Source organism: Suricata suricatta, chromosome 7, assembly GCF_006229205.1.
Source record: "Suricata suricatta isolate VVHF042 chromosome 7, meerkat_22Aug2017_6uvM2_HiC, whole genome shotgun sequence".
Classification (NCBI taxonomy): Eukaryota; Metazoa; Chordata; class Mammalia; order Carnivora; family Herpestidae; genus Suricata; species Suricata suricatta.
Window position 1 is genome coordinate 3,189,983 of NC_043706.1, and position 14,799 is coordinate 3,204,781.

General features: G+C 50.4%; 1 long non-coding RNA gene, 1 other non-coding gene and 2 pseudogenes across 2 annotated transcripts in view; 2 read left to right on the forward strand and 2 right to left on the reverse strand.

Moving 5' to 3' along the window:
- Positions 1-5,020: 5,020 nt before the first annotated feature.
- On the reverse strand, positions 5,021-5,907 carry LOC115296167 (annotated as a pseudogene).
- A 6,667-nt stretch (positions 5,908-12,574) lies between these two features.
- On the forward strand, positions 12,575-13,612 carry LOC115296506 (annotated as a pseudogene).
- Positions 13,613-13,871: 259 nt separating this feature from the next.
- The window catches only part of LOC115296217, a 2,681-nt gene continuing 1,753 nt past the window's right edge, over positions 13,872-14,799 (forward strand). The window contains exons 1-2 of the long non-coding RNA XR_003910783.1: positions 13,872-14,119; positions 14,407-14,547. This is a non-coding gene — a long non-coding RNA (uncharacterized LOC115296217). The remainder of the gene's footprint in view (positions 14,120-14,406; positions 14,548-14,799) is intronic.
- On the reverse strand, positions 14,540-14,633 carry TRNAI-UAU. Its single transcript has 2 exons — positions 14,596-14,633; positions 14,540-14,575 (listed from the first exon to the last, which is right to left on the reverse strand). It is a non-coding gene; the product is annotated as a tRNA-Ile (tRNA).

Genomic DNA, 14,799 nt, shown 5'->3' on the forward strand with positions numbered 1-14,799 from the left:
CCCTCGAGCCATCTGTGTGGCCTGGCCGTGGTCAAACCCCCCCCCCCCCCCCCGCGTTCTTCAACATCACCCCAGACAGCAAGCCCTTGGGCCATGTCTCCTTCGAGCTGTTTGCAGACAAAGTTCCCCAGACAGCAGAAAACGTTTGCGTTCTGAGCACAGGGAGAATGGGTTTGGTTGTAAAGCATCCTGCTTTCACAGGATTAATTCGGGATTGATGTGCCAGGCGACGGCTTCCCTCGTTGTACTGGCCCTGGCAGCTAGTCCACTTCTGGGGGAAATTTGATGATGAGAACTTCGTCCTGAAGCTCAGGGGTCCCAGCATCTCATCTGTGGTGCGCTGGACCCAACACGAACGGCTCCTGGTTTTCCGTCCACACCGCCCGCACTGGGGTGATGGCGAGCAGGGGGCTTCGGCAAGACGGCAAGACGCAGGAGGGCGTGAATGCTGGGAAGCTGGGGAGCAAGGTGGTTCCAGGAATGACAAGACCAGCAGGAAGATCACCATTGCTGACCATGGACGAATCTAACACCTTTGACGTGTGTGGTGTCCGAACGACCAGACCGGTCCTTCTGGGGACCCCACCCCCATCTGCTCGAAACGTCCTGCACCTTCGCCCTCCGGCTGCAGTTCTATGGGCCCCATATTTTCCTCACTCCCCCCCAGGTCTAGCGGGATTGCAGAGCTTTGTTTATGATTACAAATAAAAACTAAACAACAACAACAAAAAAGAGAGTGACAGATTGTGCGGGATGAGTCTGATCTCATCAGGCGAGCCTTTCGGAAGAAGATCCAAAAGAGACCTATTCAGAGTGGGAGAGGCTCTCCTGCTCAGTTTGAAAAAGCAGACAGCTCTGATGTGAACTGCTTATGAGGAGGGTCACGTGGCCGGGGGTGTCCTCTAGCAACGGAGGGTCTGGTTCTGAAACACCAGGAACTGAGATTCACCAGCCATCAAGGAGCTGGGAAGACGTCAGACAAGACTGCAGCCTTAGCGGACACTGTGAATTGTGTCTGGGGAGATGCAGCTAAGCCATGATCCTGACCCTCTGAGACTATGACATGACACGTGTGCGTTACTTTAAGTTCTTCAGTGTGTGTTCGCTTGTTATGCAGCAATAGATTACTAATATGCCAGAGTGCGTGGATGTGGTGTTGTCTTGACTGAAAGTCATTCAAGTTGATATTTCCTTTCCCCTTCTGGAGAAAGAATCATCACCATGTGTGGGGGATAGGCTGAGGGCCCCCCAGGTTATACCAGTGGGTTAACAAGCATGGAGAAATAAGCCATAAGATGCTCACACCCGAATGTGGGTAAGCATGATTGGCACCCCGAGAATAGGAGGGTGCTGAACCCCAAAGATAGGGACGGCAAAGGCCCAAGGTGGGACTGGGCATAAAGGCTCCCAATACAAAGGTATACGAGGTAAGCAAGATGAAGCCTGCAAGGCAGACGAGCCCCCCAATTTAGTCCGAGAGCAGAGAAGCCGCTTTCCCAGGAGAATGGGGCCAAGTTAGGCAAAACAAGTCAATTGGACTCTAGACCCGTGGGCTGCAGGCGAAGCAGCCCAGAGCGGAGGTGCCTGTCAACCTTGTCAAGGTTATGTCCCCGTCTGCCTTCTCCCCCAGGCCAGCCAGGACAAACAGCCGGCGCCTCCCGTCTGCCCTGAACACCGTCTGCCCATCTGCCAGGCACCTGGGTTTTGTTTTATATTGACCCAAACCCAAACACTGTGTATCTTCAACCCTCCCCCTCCCTCATCCCCATAGTTCATGTTCAGTTTCCTTGTCTCTCGTGCACGCTCATCCCGTTTGTAAGCCTTCTGGTCTTCATAAGGGCGGGGCAAGGGCGGTTACTCGGGGCTCCGGTCTTTTCCTGGACATTAGCCATCTCTCCCTCCTACTTTAATCCTGCACCCCGCTCTCTTGCTAAGACAAGAGAGAACTGTAGACCCAGAGTCCACGACAGCCGTGCACTGTGACGCCCTTCAGACGTCCAGAATGAGCAGGGCAGCGGCCTGGCGCGGGGGCTCAGTCAGTTGAGCCAGCTGTGAAGTATTAGTTGTTAGGCTGTTGTGAATACTTGAGTTTTTGTTCTTGGCTGTCTGGCCAATGTGGCCCATAGCCCTCATTTAACAATTTCTCTCACTTTCCAAAATCCTTCTTTCAGTTTGGTGTCTGACGCTATTCTCTTCTCTTCCGTTCATGCTTTCATAGTCCTTGCATTTCCTTATTTTTGCTCTTGTGAGCATCATGGATAAGCATCATTCTTCCCACTTACCTGCTACACCTTATTTGATAATTGGATGCTCACTCATTTATACATTTATTCAGTAATTATGAACTTTTACTTTATTCGTTCAATGAAATAAGATGGGATGAAAATAAATTAGAGGGGCGCCTGGGTGGCTCAACTGATTGAGCATCTGACTCGATTTTGACTCAGGTCATGATCTCACTCAACTGTGAGATCAAGCCCTGTGTTGGGCTCTACACTGACAGTGTGGAGCCTGTTTGGGATTCTCTCTCTCTCCTTTCCTCTCTCTCTGCCCCTCCCCTACTCACACTGTTTCTCAAAATTTATTAATTTCTCAACGTTTAAAAAAAAAAGTAGGCAAGAAATAAGATCCTAGGTTGTGTGCTTTTCAAATACCTAAGTCTCTTGTTAACTATCAAGTTTTCACTTCTCTCTTTTAATTGTTTTCAATTTATTCTCTCAAGAAAGCAGGACATTTGTTTAACAGAAGTTTTCACATCTCAGTTTTTCCCACTTCCATGCTGTCCTTGAGTGTACTGTTATCCTCCATATTTATTGTAAATTCACAACTACCGTTATAGACTTCATTAAATTTAGTATGATGTTTCACTATTTGGCAGGTGCAGACATGAAGGGTCAGATTTTCCGTTAGGGGCTGATGGGAGAGATGGTCCCAGCATGGCAAACATGACTGTGGTAGTCCAAACTCCTGGATGGAGAAATGAAAATCTTGGAATAGATTTTAGAGCAAGATAGGGTTTAGGGCAAAGCCATGTGTATTTCAGAAAACATTTAATCTGTATTTCAGAAACAGTCCCAAGATAGTTTGTGGTCCAAGCTGGAGATAGGTGTATGGAAATGGATCTGGAGGCTGTAGGATCAAGCTGAAAGGAGTGTAAAGATGGATAAAGCCAAATGTATTGAGATAGACTCACTCAGCAGAGATTGTGAATTTAATATTTTAGCTTGAGTGGCTAGAAATGGTTCAAACAGTTTGAAAGCTTGGATGACTGAAAAATGAAGCCAAACGTGGCCCACACTAAATGAAGCCAAAATGCCAAGAAGTTCTTAGTCTATCATAGAGGAAGTTAATCCAAGATTTGGGATTATTGGAATTCTAAAGTATTTATTATGGAAGATCTGCTCATCCAGACCAGAAGGGTTCCAGAGAACATGCCTTTCATCAGAGCTGTGACAAATAAATTCGTGAGAAGAGCCCAGCACCCAAGAAGAGCTTTGTTGGAGTTCTTCCCTACATATAAAAAATCACATCAGGAGTTACTGTCATTGAACTGAAATGCCTAAATACAGTGGGAATAATTTGAATACAGAATGACAGGTATGGACATTAATCAGACAGTCTGACTTGCAGAGATCTTTGGCATTGACTAGTTGAGTATGGTTCTGCAGAACAGATGTACACAAGAGGTCGACTAAAGTCTTTCTTGATCTGAAAAAGGAGAAAAATTCCAGGCCTTGCGAGTATAAATCTGAATTGAATATTCGCCTTGAACATCTTGAATGGCCGTGGATCCTTAATCTCTCCCAGACTTGAGCCCAATCAGTCACCCTTGGCACCTTGAATGATGGGGAAGACAGATCCCCAGGAGGAAAGCCTACTATGGTGCCAGAAATATACACTGACAGTCTTCCTGCCAGCTGTCCCCAAAGGGACCTTCAGTCATTTACTATGGTGACTCTGTGGTGGATAAGGGACATAATCATCTTTTCAGAGGTTCATGGTCATTGGCTCTGTACTGACAATCATTCCTGGAGCCCCAGATTCTCACTGTGGATCACCAGTTCGAGTAGGAATTTACTAGCGTTATGTGATCAATAAAGTTTTGTCTCAGGTGCATGGTTTCTTCTAAGAAATCCACTATATGTAAGAATCATTGCTTTCCTGTGGGTAATCTATCATTTAACTCCGGCTACTTTCAAGATATTTCCTTTGTTTTAATTTTTACAAAAAATCTACAAATGCATATTTGGCATCTTATTAATTTCTTATGTAAATTAATGTAGTGCCGCATTATTTGTGCCAGCATGAGGCTGGATCCTCCAGGATATTTTCACATAGCCAGCAAAATAGCCCTTTTTGCTAGATATTTAGCCATGTTTTTTTTAATTGCTGTAATTTATAACTTTTATGCTGCAGTTCTCATATGAGCAATATTTATCTGCTTGATTTTCTTAAAAGTGAAACTTATAAGTCAAAGAGTAAATACATCAGCATTTTGGTAGAATTTGCCAGATTCTTCTCCTTCCTACAGGAAGCATGGTAGTTAAAGAGGCATCGTATAAGCAGGAACAGTGTAATCGGCTAAGCCGTGACGTGGTGGCAGGATGGACCTGAGAATAAAGCTGAGTCCCCAGGGGTGATTCCGGTCTTCCTGCGTCAGCTCAGGGCTACTAGACTCCAGCTCGGTTGTATAATATCATACTTTAATTTAAGCTACTCTTCATTTAAAATTTTTTTTCTAATGTTTCATTATTTAGTTTTGAGAGAGAGAGCATGAGCAGGGAAGGGACAGAGAGAGAGGGAGACATGGATACTGAAGAAAGGGTCCAGGCTGTCAGCCTAGAGCCGGATGCGGGGCTTGAGCCCACGAACAGTGAGATCATGACCTGATGCGAAGCGGATGCTCAACCGACTGAGCCACCCAGGCGCCCCAACTACTCTTCAATTTTTTTACACTCAGCCATAACATGTCTTATTTCAAACCTGCTACCAAAGGGATCAGTGAAAAAATGGACATTTTTCAGGTTTTATTGAGTATACCAACATCCACCCAGATGTCCATCTCTGTGAAATCAGCACAAATGGGCTCACAATTGGATAACGAAGCGTTAAGGTTTCTAGAATACTAGCGTTATGGAATTACTCTCATCTAAAGACTTTAAATATAAAGAAATGATACAATCTGTCCAATAAAAGAAAAGAAAACAGAGCATCAGGCGGAGGACACTGAGCGGCTCTTCTCTCAGGGGGACCCAGTAGAGGACCCTGGGTTTCTGGAGGTAGAGGATGTGCTTGTGGTGCTTATGGAGCAGAAATACCATGTAGATGCGGGCCCAGCCCACGGGACCCAACAGGAAATCCCGCAGGGCCGTGAGAATGAGAGAAATCCGTCTTCTTGTCTGGTTTGCTGGTAGGAAGTAACAGTAGGTGTCACTTGGACCAATCTGTGCGCTGCTCAGCGGAGAGGCTTCCCACGTAGCAGAGTGAGTTCACGCTGACCAAGGAGTTGAGTATCCACAAGAAGAGGGGAGGGAGGCTGTGGCATGTGGACACCGGCTGGCGGCTGGCGGGCACGGAGGCTCCGGGGCCACGGTGGCCGCCAGGACCACTGGGAGGCAGCTGCTGGTGGAGATCGGAAGGCCCCGGCCACCCTCTCCAGAAACACAAACATTTTACAGCCTGTGCCATCCGGGAAGTTTCTCAAACCACACGTTGCTATTGTTTTCAGTGCTGCCTTGGAAAAAAGTATTGGGGTGTTTGTAAGAGCCAAGTGGGTAAGAGGCCTATAGCTTTCTTCTCATGCCCGAAAGAAAGTACATGAGTACTTGACAGAAGTGGAGATGTCCCCACGATGCCAGGTCCAGTGAGAAGGAGAAACGCTGTTCCCATGATGCTGTTCAAAACCATTTCTTACTTGAATGAGGGAGAGGTTTGAGTCCAGCAAGCACCTTGTGAAGAAAGCTATTTGAGGAGATGAATCTGCAGAGAACCCCTCGCTCAGAGGGCTCCCCGACTGCGGAAGGGCAGCCACAGCGGACGTAACAGAGCAGATTTGTGTCCAGAGAACTCTGTTCCTTTCCCCATGAGCCTCTGTGTAGGTCATTCTATGTGGCTTCAATGCGACACTGAGAATAAGAATACAGACCTCTGAAGTCGCCATCGAGATCGCGTGTCTGGCTCCGGACCCACAAAGACAAACTCCAGGCTCAACCGTGGAGATCCCGGTCATCTCAGTCCCAGCAGGTGCGGAGTTGAACTAAGGGTCCCTCAACGGGATGTCACCCTTGTCTTCTAGTTCCTCACGTGATATTACCATCAGCGCACTCCAAGAAGTCTGGGCCTTCTTCTTCACCTCTCCATGTCCCCGCGCTAGAGACTTACAGCCTCCTGCTGCGTCCATGGCCTCCCTGCTCCCAGATTCAGTCCGTCTCCTCTTCCGTCGGGCCATCAGGCTCCCCAGGCAGGACAGAGCTCGTTCTGATGAGTAAAGCAATTTCCTGGTCGGCCTCCTGATTCCACTTTTTAGATCTCTAATATACACACCTGAATATTTCCAGAGTTCTTTTAAAGCCCAAACTGATTCTGTGAGTTCATTGCTTACAAGTTTCCACTGGGTTTTCCTAGTTCTCAACATCAAATCAAACTGCATAGACTTTTGAGATCGGACCCCACCTTTTAATGCCTAATCGGCCAGAGACATCCAGACACGGTTTGTGGGTCGGACGGAGCTGGGATCTGACCCCATGCAGGCTGCACTGGGCCTGGGAGACCTTGGAATGCTGCCAGGCAAGGATCTGCCCAGGAGGTCTGAGTCCCGCTGAGCGATCTGAGGAGACCCAGAGGGAAGCCTGCATCAGGTCAGGGAAGGGGTGGTTGGGAAATGTCAGGTAACAAGCGACTGGGACTGGGCGCTGTCCTGAGGCAGGGCGGTGTATGAAGGAGGGATCCCCACGATGGGGAGAGTAGCCGTGGGCGGGGCATCCTCCCCAAGAAAAGAGGAGCCAGGCAAATGAAGGGTGAGGGCGCCTTGCCCGCCTGCTCAGGAACCTGGGGAGAGTCGGTGTCTGCAGGGAACTCAGTGGTCTGCTTTCCCGCATCGGTCCCGCCCTGGTTAACACAGAACTGATGTGGTTGTGATCAGTCCAGACCATGGGCCCCCTCTCAGGCCTGGATAAAAATGCGCTCCTTCACCATTAAAGTCTCCAACCTAAGTTTGCACCTAGAAACGTCTATAGAGCTGCTGACAGTTTCCCCCAAACAACATAAAGCGTCAGGTTTGATGGAACTGCAGGATTTGCACGGACTCTGTCTGCCTGGAAAGCCCGCCCACGGCGGTCACCCCGCTCCGCCGCCCCCCTCCCCCCGGCTCCCAGGCCTCAGGGGCTCGGGTGGGCCTGGCCGTGAAGGGGTCTGGCACCAGGAGCGGCAGGAGCTTAGGCTGGTGTCCAGCTTTGGCCCCAGGAAGCCTCGCGACTTGGGGAACATGGGTCATTCCCTTTAGCCTCCACTTCCTCCCCGGACACGTGTGGAGACCCAGGCCTGCACCATGTTGTCGGAGAAAGCGTGACGTGACCCTAACTGCCCCGCACCCCGTGAAATGCCCTGCCGGCCTGATGGCAGGAACGGCGGCCGGACCCATATTCGGGAGCAGGAACCGACTCACTGTGGAGTCAGAGCCCTGGGGTCTGTTCAGTGACAGCACTCGGCACAGCCCAGGCCCTGCGGTGTCCTCATTGTAGATGTCCCTGCCGGGCTCTGTTTCTCTATCCAGAGTTTCCCGTGTTTCCAGCCTTCTTTCCCGGGGTTTCCTTTATGCACTGGGATCCAACAAAGGATGGCTGGGATGATGGAGATTCTGTTTTCCGAGCAGGTCACAGCCACGATCCAGAGAGGACAGGAGTCATAACGATCCTCCTACGCCCACTGCGATTCATCGGGGAGGTGACTTTCCTTCCACCGCTCTGAGATCGCAGCTGAGATGTCTGTCATGAAAGACAGACAGACCAGAGAAGACACGCAGGCATTTGTGAGGTTGTCTGCCTCCTGTGCATGTGAAGATAACCAGAGAGAATTGAGTAACTCTCTGCGGTGGCTGAGAATTCTGGCTAAACACCACTGTAACAAGGAAGGGGGAGGGGAGAGGACTGAGAACTTTCCAGAAGTGAGAGAAGATAGGACCCCACAGATACACAAAGCACAACATATTCTTAGCACATTAAAAAGAAACTGATGCATCAGACACATTGTAGTCCAATTCATAGCACATAAGAGTAAAGGATTTTTAAAGCAGCCAGAAAAAAAGATTTCTGAGGAAATGATGTACAGATTAACATAGATTTCTCAGAAATCTGAAGAAGATATATTTTGAAACTGTTAGAGGAAAAAAATGCTGTCAACCAAGAGGGTTATACAAAGTAAATGTGTTTTTCAAGTGTAAGAATAAAATAAATATAATATGAGATGAAATAAAACAGAGAAATATTGCCACTAAGAAAGCTTTATTAAGGAATTGTCAAGTTCATACTTGAGGAATTAAAAATAAAAACCTAGGAGAGTTACACAGTAAGTAAAAAGAAGAAAAGAAATTAGTAAATAGATAAACATAAGTAAATATTGCCAGTTTAAGATGAAGGTTGATGCTGAAAAATAACGTCTCCTTTTTTGACTGAAAAGATGGGAATGAAAATACTGGATAGGAATAATTTAACAGTCTACGGCCATACCACCCTGAACGCACCCGATCTCGTCTGATCTCGGAAGCTAAGCCGGGTCGGGCCTGGTTAGTACTTGGAAGGAATAACTGAACAGACAGAAGCAATTCGACTTAAAGGGTTTTAAAGTGTTGTAATGCTTAGAGAACCTTATGAAGTACATTAACTTCAGGCTCTGTAAAGTCAACCATGCATGATGACATTTCAGTAATAAGAACACACAAAAAAAACTGAAAAAATGTATACCACATGAATGAGTAGAAGAAAAGGACAGTAGAATAATGGGGGAAATGAAAGAAAAAAGACAAGAGGAAATAATAAAAAATACAGGCAAAATACAAATCAAAGAGATGGGTGATGCATACAAGTCCAAGTGTATCAGTACTTACTATTACTTACAAGTACAGTACTTACTATGCCCAACCAGCCTTACCCAGGGGTCACCGGACCACTAGAAACAATCTTGTAGGTTAAGGAAACCCGACCTGTTAATCCAGAGGTAGAGGGAGGGCATCACGGAGGAGCCACAGAACGGTCTCTCATATGTGCCGCATCTTTCCTCCTTTCGGGTTTCGTTAAAGGATTCCGAGCAGGTGCTCAGGAAGCAGGGTTGGTTCATGTTTCTGGATGGGATTAGTAATTAGGAGGAGCCAGCATTAATTAATGTACGAATCGGGTACAGTCTTGAATCCAAGGTGGGTTAACAATGCGGGATCCACAGTAACAAACGGATCTATAAAAAGTGGTTTGGGGGCACCTGGTGGCTCAGCCAGTTGAGTATCTGACTTCGGTTCAGATCTTGATCTCGAGGTTCTGAATTTGAGCCCCGCATGGGGCTCTGTGCTGACAGCTCAGAGCCTGGCGCTGCTTCGGATTCTGTCTCTCTTTCTCTTTCTGCCCCTCCCCTGCTCATGGTCGCGCGCGCTCTCTCTCGCTCTCTCTCTCTCTCTCTCTCTCTCTCTCTCTCAAAAGTAAACAAACATTAAAAAAAAAGGTGCCAAACATCATGGGGCCATAAGGTCTCAAAAAATATTTTTAAAGTATGGTTAAAACTGTACTTCCTGAAAACTATAGTTAGGTTAGACATAAACCTCTTGACAGAGGTAAAGACATAATATTTCCCTGTTTTATTTTCATTTATTACATATGCATGGATTCCAAAACAACACACATGGAATTTTGCTTGTTCGAAACTCTATGCAAATTGTCCCGTAACTTACATGACTCTCTCCTGCCGTACTGTGGTTGGAGGTGCAACTCATTATACTCCGTGCTGTTAAGAATTCCGTTGTATGAATGTGTCACTATATCTTTATTCATTCTCTTACCAACTTAAATTTATTTATACTTCCTTTTGGTTGTTATTCTTTTCCGCTAAATGCAACTCTACCAAGTGGCGTGTGCCTCAGCATTTCCTGGAGGGCCTGTTCACACACAGATAGTTGGGATACACTCCCAAGAGCTTCTGGTTCAGTAGGTCTGGGATGGGCCGTAGAATGTTCATTTCTAACTAGTTCCCAAGTGATGCTCATGTCTCTGAGGCCCATGTCTGATGTACACGTAATGGAGTAGTAAGGTGTTTGGTGACAGTGAGATACGGCAGTGGCCATTTAATAGCCGGGTCCTAGGCCATGAGGCATTCAAACTCACCGATTAGCCACGCGAGACGATTTCCACAGATGTTCCGATCAACACGCCATCAGCCCTGAGTCCCCAACGTTCCACATGCTCACAACACTTGGTATTCTGTCCCTTTAAATTTGATAAAAATAATGATTTTTATTGTGGCTTGAATTTACGTCGCCGTGACACACGAGACTGAGCGTGTCCTCAGCTTTATATATTCCGTTCAGATGTTTTACTCTTCTGTGGAATGGCTCTTCTTTTTTCCCCCATTTTTTTCTTTTGTCTCTTTCCTGTTTGTTTTAGCAGGTCTTCACACATATTCTGATACTGACTTGGAATAGTTCGTTGTTGGTGTGTTTTCCAGTCAGGTAGCTTGTTGTTTTACTTCCTTAGGGGGATTTTGATGAACATGCATTATGAGAGATCTGGGCGGGGGTCCTGCTGGCTGCCTGCGGGTGGGGGGGGTTATTTAGGCCCTCCAGCCTCAGTATCCAACGTATTTCTCCCATTTTCATGAAGGTCAAATAATTTACATAAGTAGTCTAGATGCGTAAGTCATTACTATGTGCTCTCCTCACATGCCCTGAGTGGAAGTCGTAGCAATCTGGTGTTTTCTTCATAGAGTTCCTTACGACTCCGTCTTCTCTGTGCCAACAGGGGAGCGCTGCCAACGGCAGACATCATGTGCCAGAAGATTCTGGGACACTCAGGAGCACCCCACTTTGGAGGGAGCCCCGACGTGACTCTAAGGGACTCTAAAAACTGAAATAAAAACAATGTGAGCGAGGGAAGTGCGCGTCTCAGCAGCGCCTGGCAGGACAGCCTTGAAATTGGGTCTTCAGGGAGACACAGAGCAGCAGGTGCCCCTGCTGGGCGGCCTTCCGGAGTGGATGGGAAACCGGCTCCTCTGCGGCCTCACCTCTCCCCTCCTGCCACGAACCCCCACCTCACGCAGCTCCCGAGGCTGCACCTGCCGGTCTCGGCCGCCGTCCTTCACAGGCAAGGCCAGCGGAACAGGCCGAGGTAAGCCGTCTGCGGGGCTGGGGGGCGGGGGGAGGGGTGGATGTCACCTCAGCTTCCCGCCCGGGCTTGAATGGACAAGCGAGAGAGGAGCCATCTCTGTAAGGGGCGCTAGGGACCCAGGACGCCTCTGAGCCGGGGCTCTGCTCGTCTCCCTCAGACCTGGGTCTGGGCCGTGACCCCAGGACCTGACCTTGCGGGGGCCACTGACCCCGTTTGACGGCAAACTTGCAAAAGAAATGACCACACTCAGAAGGGCAGAAATCCTCAGCGAGCTGTGTGGACTGACTCCGAGCACCCACCCAGCACCCAGATCAGAAAGCCAGCACCCCAGAAGTCCCCCCGCCCTGCTGTCTTCTAGACACAGCAATGGGTGGGGGGAGCGGAGCCGGGACTCTGACCACACCCCTCAGTGACCTCCTATGATCAGTGTGAGTGTAGTTGAAAACAATTCGGGAAATGAGCACTTGTGATTCCAGGTGTTTCTTCCTGAGCTGCGGCAGCCGGTGGGGCAGGGGTGGGGGGGAGCAGGGGGCCTCCATGAAGTCAGGGGCAGACGTGAGCGGGGCCAGACCCCAGCCCGCAGCACCTCCCACCTGTCACTGCGAGTTTACTGTAATTGCATCAGGACGGTTCCTGGCTCCACAAATTACCGAGCATCAGAGAGAGGGGCGAAGTGGGCCCCAGGGACCCACACGGTGCCCAGGAGCTCTGGACTCCCGGCAAAGCCAACACCGGTGACGGTGACAACGACATTGTGACGTCAGCGCCTGAGCCAGGTGCATGGGGCCTCCCGAGGCATAACAGGGCCGGGCTGGCACTGCTGCCAGGACGCCCCCTCCCCAGCAGGGCTGTGCCTGTGCATGGACCCCACGGTGGGTACATCTGACAGTGGAAGGGGGGGGCACCGCCCTTGGCCTTGGGCGCAGGCCCTGTCGGGCAGAGCCGGGCAGGGTAGGTGTGAGAGGAGAGTCGGGGCTCTGCTGGGTCCCTTGTGCAGGAGGAGGTGCCAGGACCCAGGGGGAGGACAGCTGACTGTCGCCCAGCACATCGGGAGATGGGCGCTTCTCTGGGAGAGGAGAGCACGCCCGTAGACCCACGCGCACACTTCAGTGCCACAGCTTCTCCTTCCCTGTAGTAACCCAGCGAGAAGCCAGACGTGAAATATGCCATCCTCATTTATTTGACTTTCTCAAAAGGCTGTTCCTGCACTGTCCATGAGGTAGAAGACGATTTGGATTGACTTCTTCCGGGGAAGAATCTTGCTCTCTTACTGGACCTGGCACTGGGGGAAACTTCTTGTTGTTTGCCAGCCGCGTGTCCATTTTTGTCACGGGTCCTGAGAAGCAGCCCATAGACCTTATCCTCATCCACCTGGCTTTTACCAATACGATGACACTTGGTGCCAGAGGCATCTTTGATACAAGAGCTTTTCATTTCAGTAACTTTCTAGATAGTGCAAAACTGTGTTTTATCTGGAGAGAGTGGCCCGTGGTGTTTCCATCTGCACCACGGGTCTCCTCAGCGTGGTCCAGACCGTCACCATCAGCCCCAGGACCTCCTCCTGGAGAAAGCGCAAGCCACAGGCTGCGTGCCAAGTCCTTCCCTCTCTCCTGTTCTTCTGGATCTTCAATTCCCTCATCAGCTCCAACTTGCTCCACTACAGCACAGCCGTCCAGAGCACGAGCGGATCCAGAACCGCACCGTATGTCGGCTATTGCCATATGCTGCCCTCTGGGCTAGCAGTCAGGTGGCTTTCCTGGCTCTCGTGGCTCTGGGGGACATCGTCTGTCAGAGCCCCGTGGGCTGGACCAGCGGACACACGCCTCTCCGTCCGTGTGAGCATCACCAGCCTGTGCTCTACCTTCAGGGCTCCAGGTTTCAGGGAAATCCCAGCCCGGAAGCAAGAACCACGCGGGGGGGCTCTCGTTCTCCTGACCTGCTTCCTTCTCTTTTATCGGTCAGCTTTCATTTTCTCCTTCTGGGCCGGCTCCTCTTTGACCAAGGACTGCAGAGTGTTAAGTATTAAACTGTTTCTAACATGTGGTCATGCCAGGCTCAGCCCCGTTTTGCTGATGGGCAGGGACGTCCCCAAGCCACCCGCTGGAGTGCTCACTGAGGTGTGGGGAAATTACACTCCAGGACTCCAGGAGTGGCGTCCAGATTTCCTGAGAGAGTTCTCTGGGCTCGGTTTCACTCCATGTACTACTTTCTGTATCCTGGTGTGGCTGGCGCATACATGCCGTCACGGCTAGGCACAGCCTTTACCGCTAGGAAAAGTACTCCCACTTACATCGTTCAGTTTCCCCTTTGGGGCAGAGTGAGGAGGTGTGATAAGATTCATGACCAGGTGGACTCCTTGTTTCATGGGGAGTTGGGGGGGGCAGCATATTGCTAAGTCAAAATCACTAGCTGCTTCCCGCCTACCTCGTGCACAGCCCTACGCCTTCCCGGAATGCTGTTCGGCACACTTCCGGTTTCTGGGCCGTCCCCACCCACCCTGTTCCGGGCGCCGAGGTCTGGGGGTCTGAGGACGCCGGTTCTGCTTCTCAGGGACCACGTTGCTCTACCTTCCGTGGCGGTTGGTTCTTCGGGGTCAGGTGGGGGCAGGGGGGAGTCAGAAATCAGACTCTCACTGTCCCGCACCCCCCACCCCCACCCCCAAGCTGGAACTTTCATCAGGCAGGACATTTCTCGCTCTTGAGTTCCCTCTGCTGGAGTTCAGGGCTCCGCGCGGCAGGCAAGCCGTCAGCACTTTCTCAGTATGTGCCGGGGGCTCCCGGAGGAACCATCCTCTTTAGAGGAAAGCAGGAAGGGGGGTGCCAGGAGATGGTCCTCACGGGGGAACGCCTGCAGGACAGGGTGGGGGTGAAGAGAGGCTAACGCACTCAGCATAACAGTCTGTAAATGTCCCTGACAGTGTTCTGTTTCAAAAGCGTGTGTGTGTGTGCTTACCCGGAGTGCGGGGTCTTTCTTGGGGGTGGGTGACGTGGGAGAGAGATTATGTAGACTTAGTGGCATTTCTGTCCCTAACACTTTCTTTTGAAAGTGAAGGAGAACGGCGCGGATCCTGGCTACCGAACAAACTCAAACACACCAAAGATGGTGGGATGTGGTCCCAGAGGGCCTCGGGAAGCAGCACAGGGTCTCTCCGAGGGATGACGCCTCTGGGCGGAAAACGATGCTCCAGGTGAGGCTCGAACTCACAACCTCGGCATCACCCGCACACATACTGCTGTATAAGTACCGCGCGCTAACCGATTGCGCCACTGGAGCGCCTGCCACCGCTTCCGGTCGCTGGCTACACGGCCTACGCAGGGGCGCCAGCCGCGAGGAGCCTGCCCAGGCCCGGCGCGCCCCGCTCTCCCCGGGCGCCCAGGCCGAGCGGGTTCCGCTGCGACCCCGCCCGGAGCCCGAAGGCGCGGAGGGCGCTCCGCTCGCA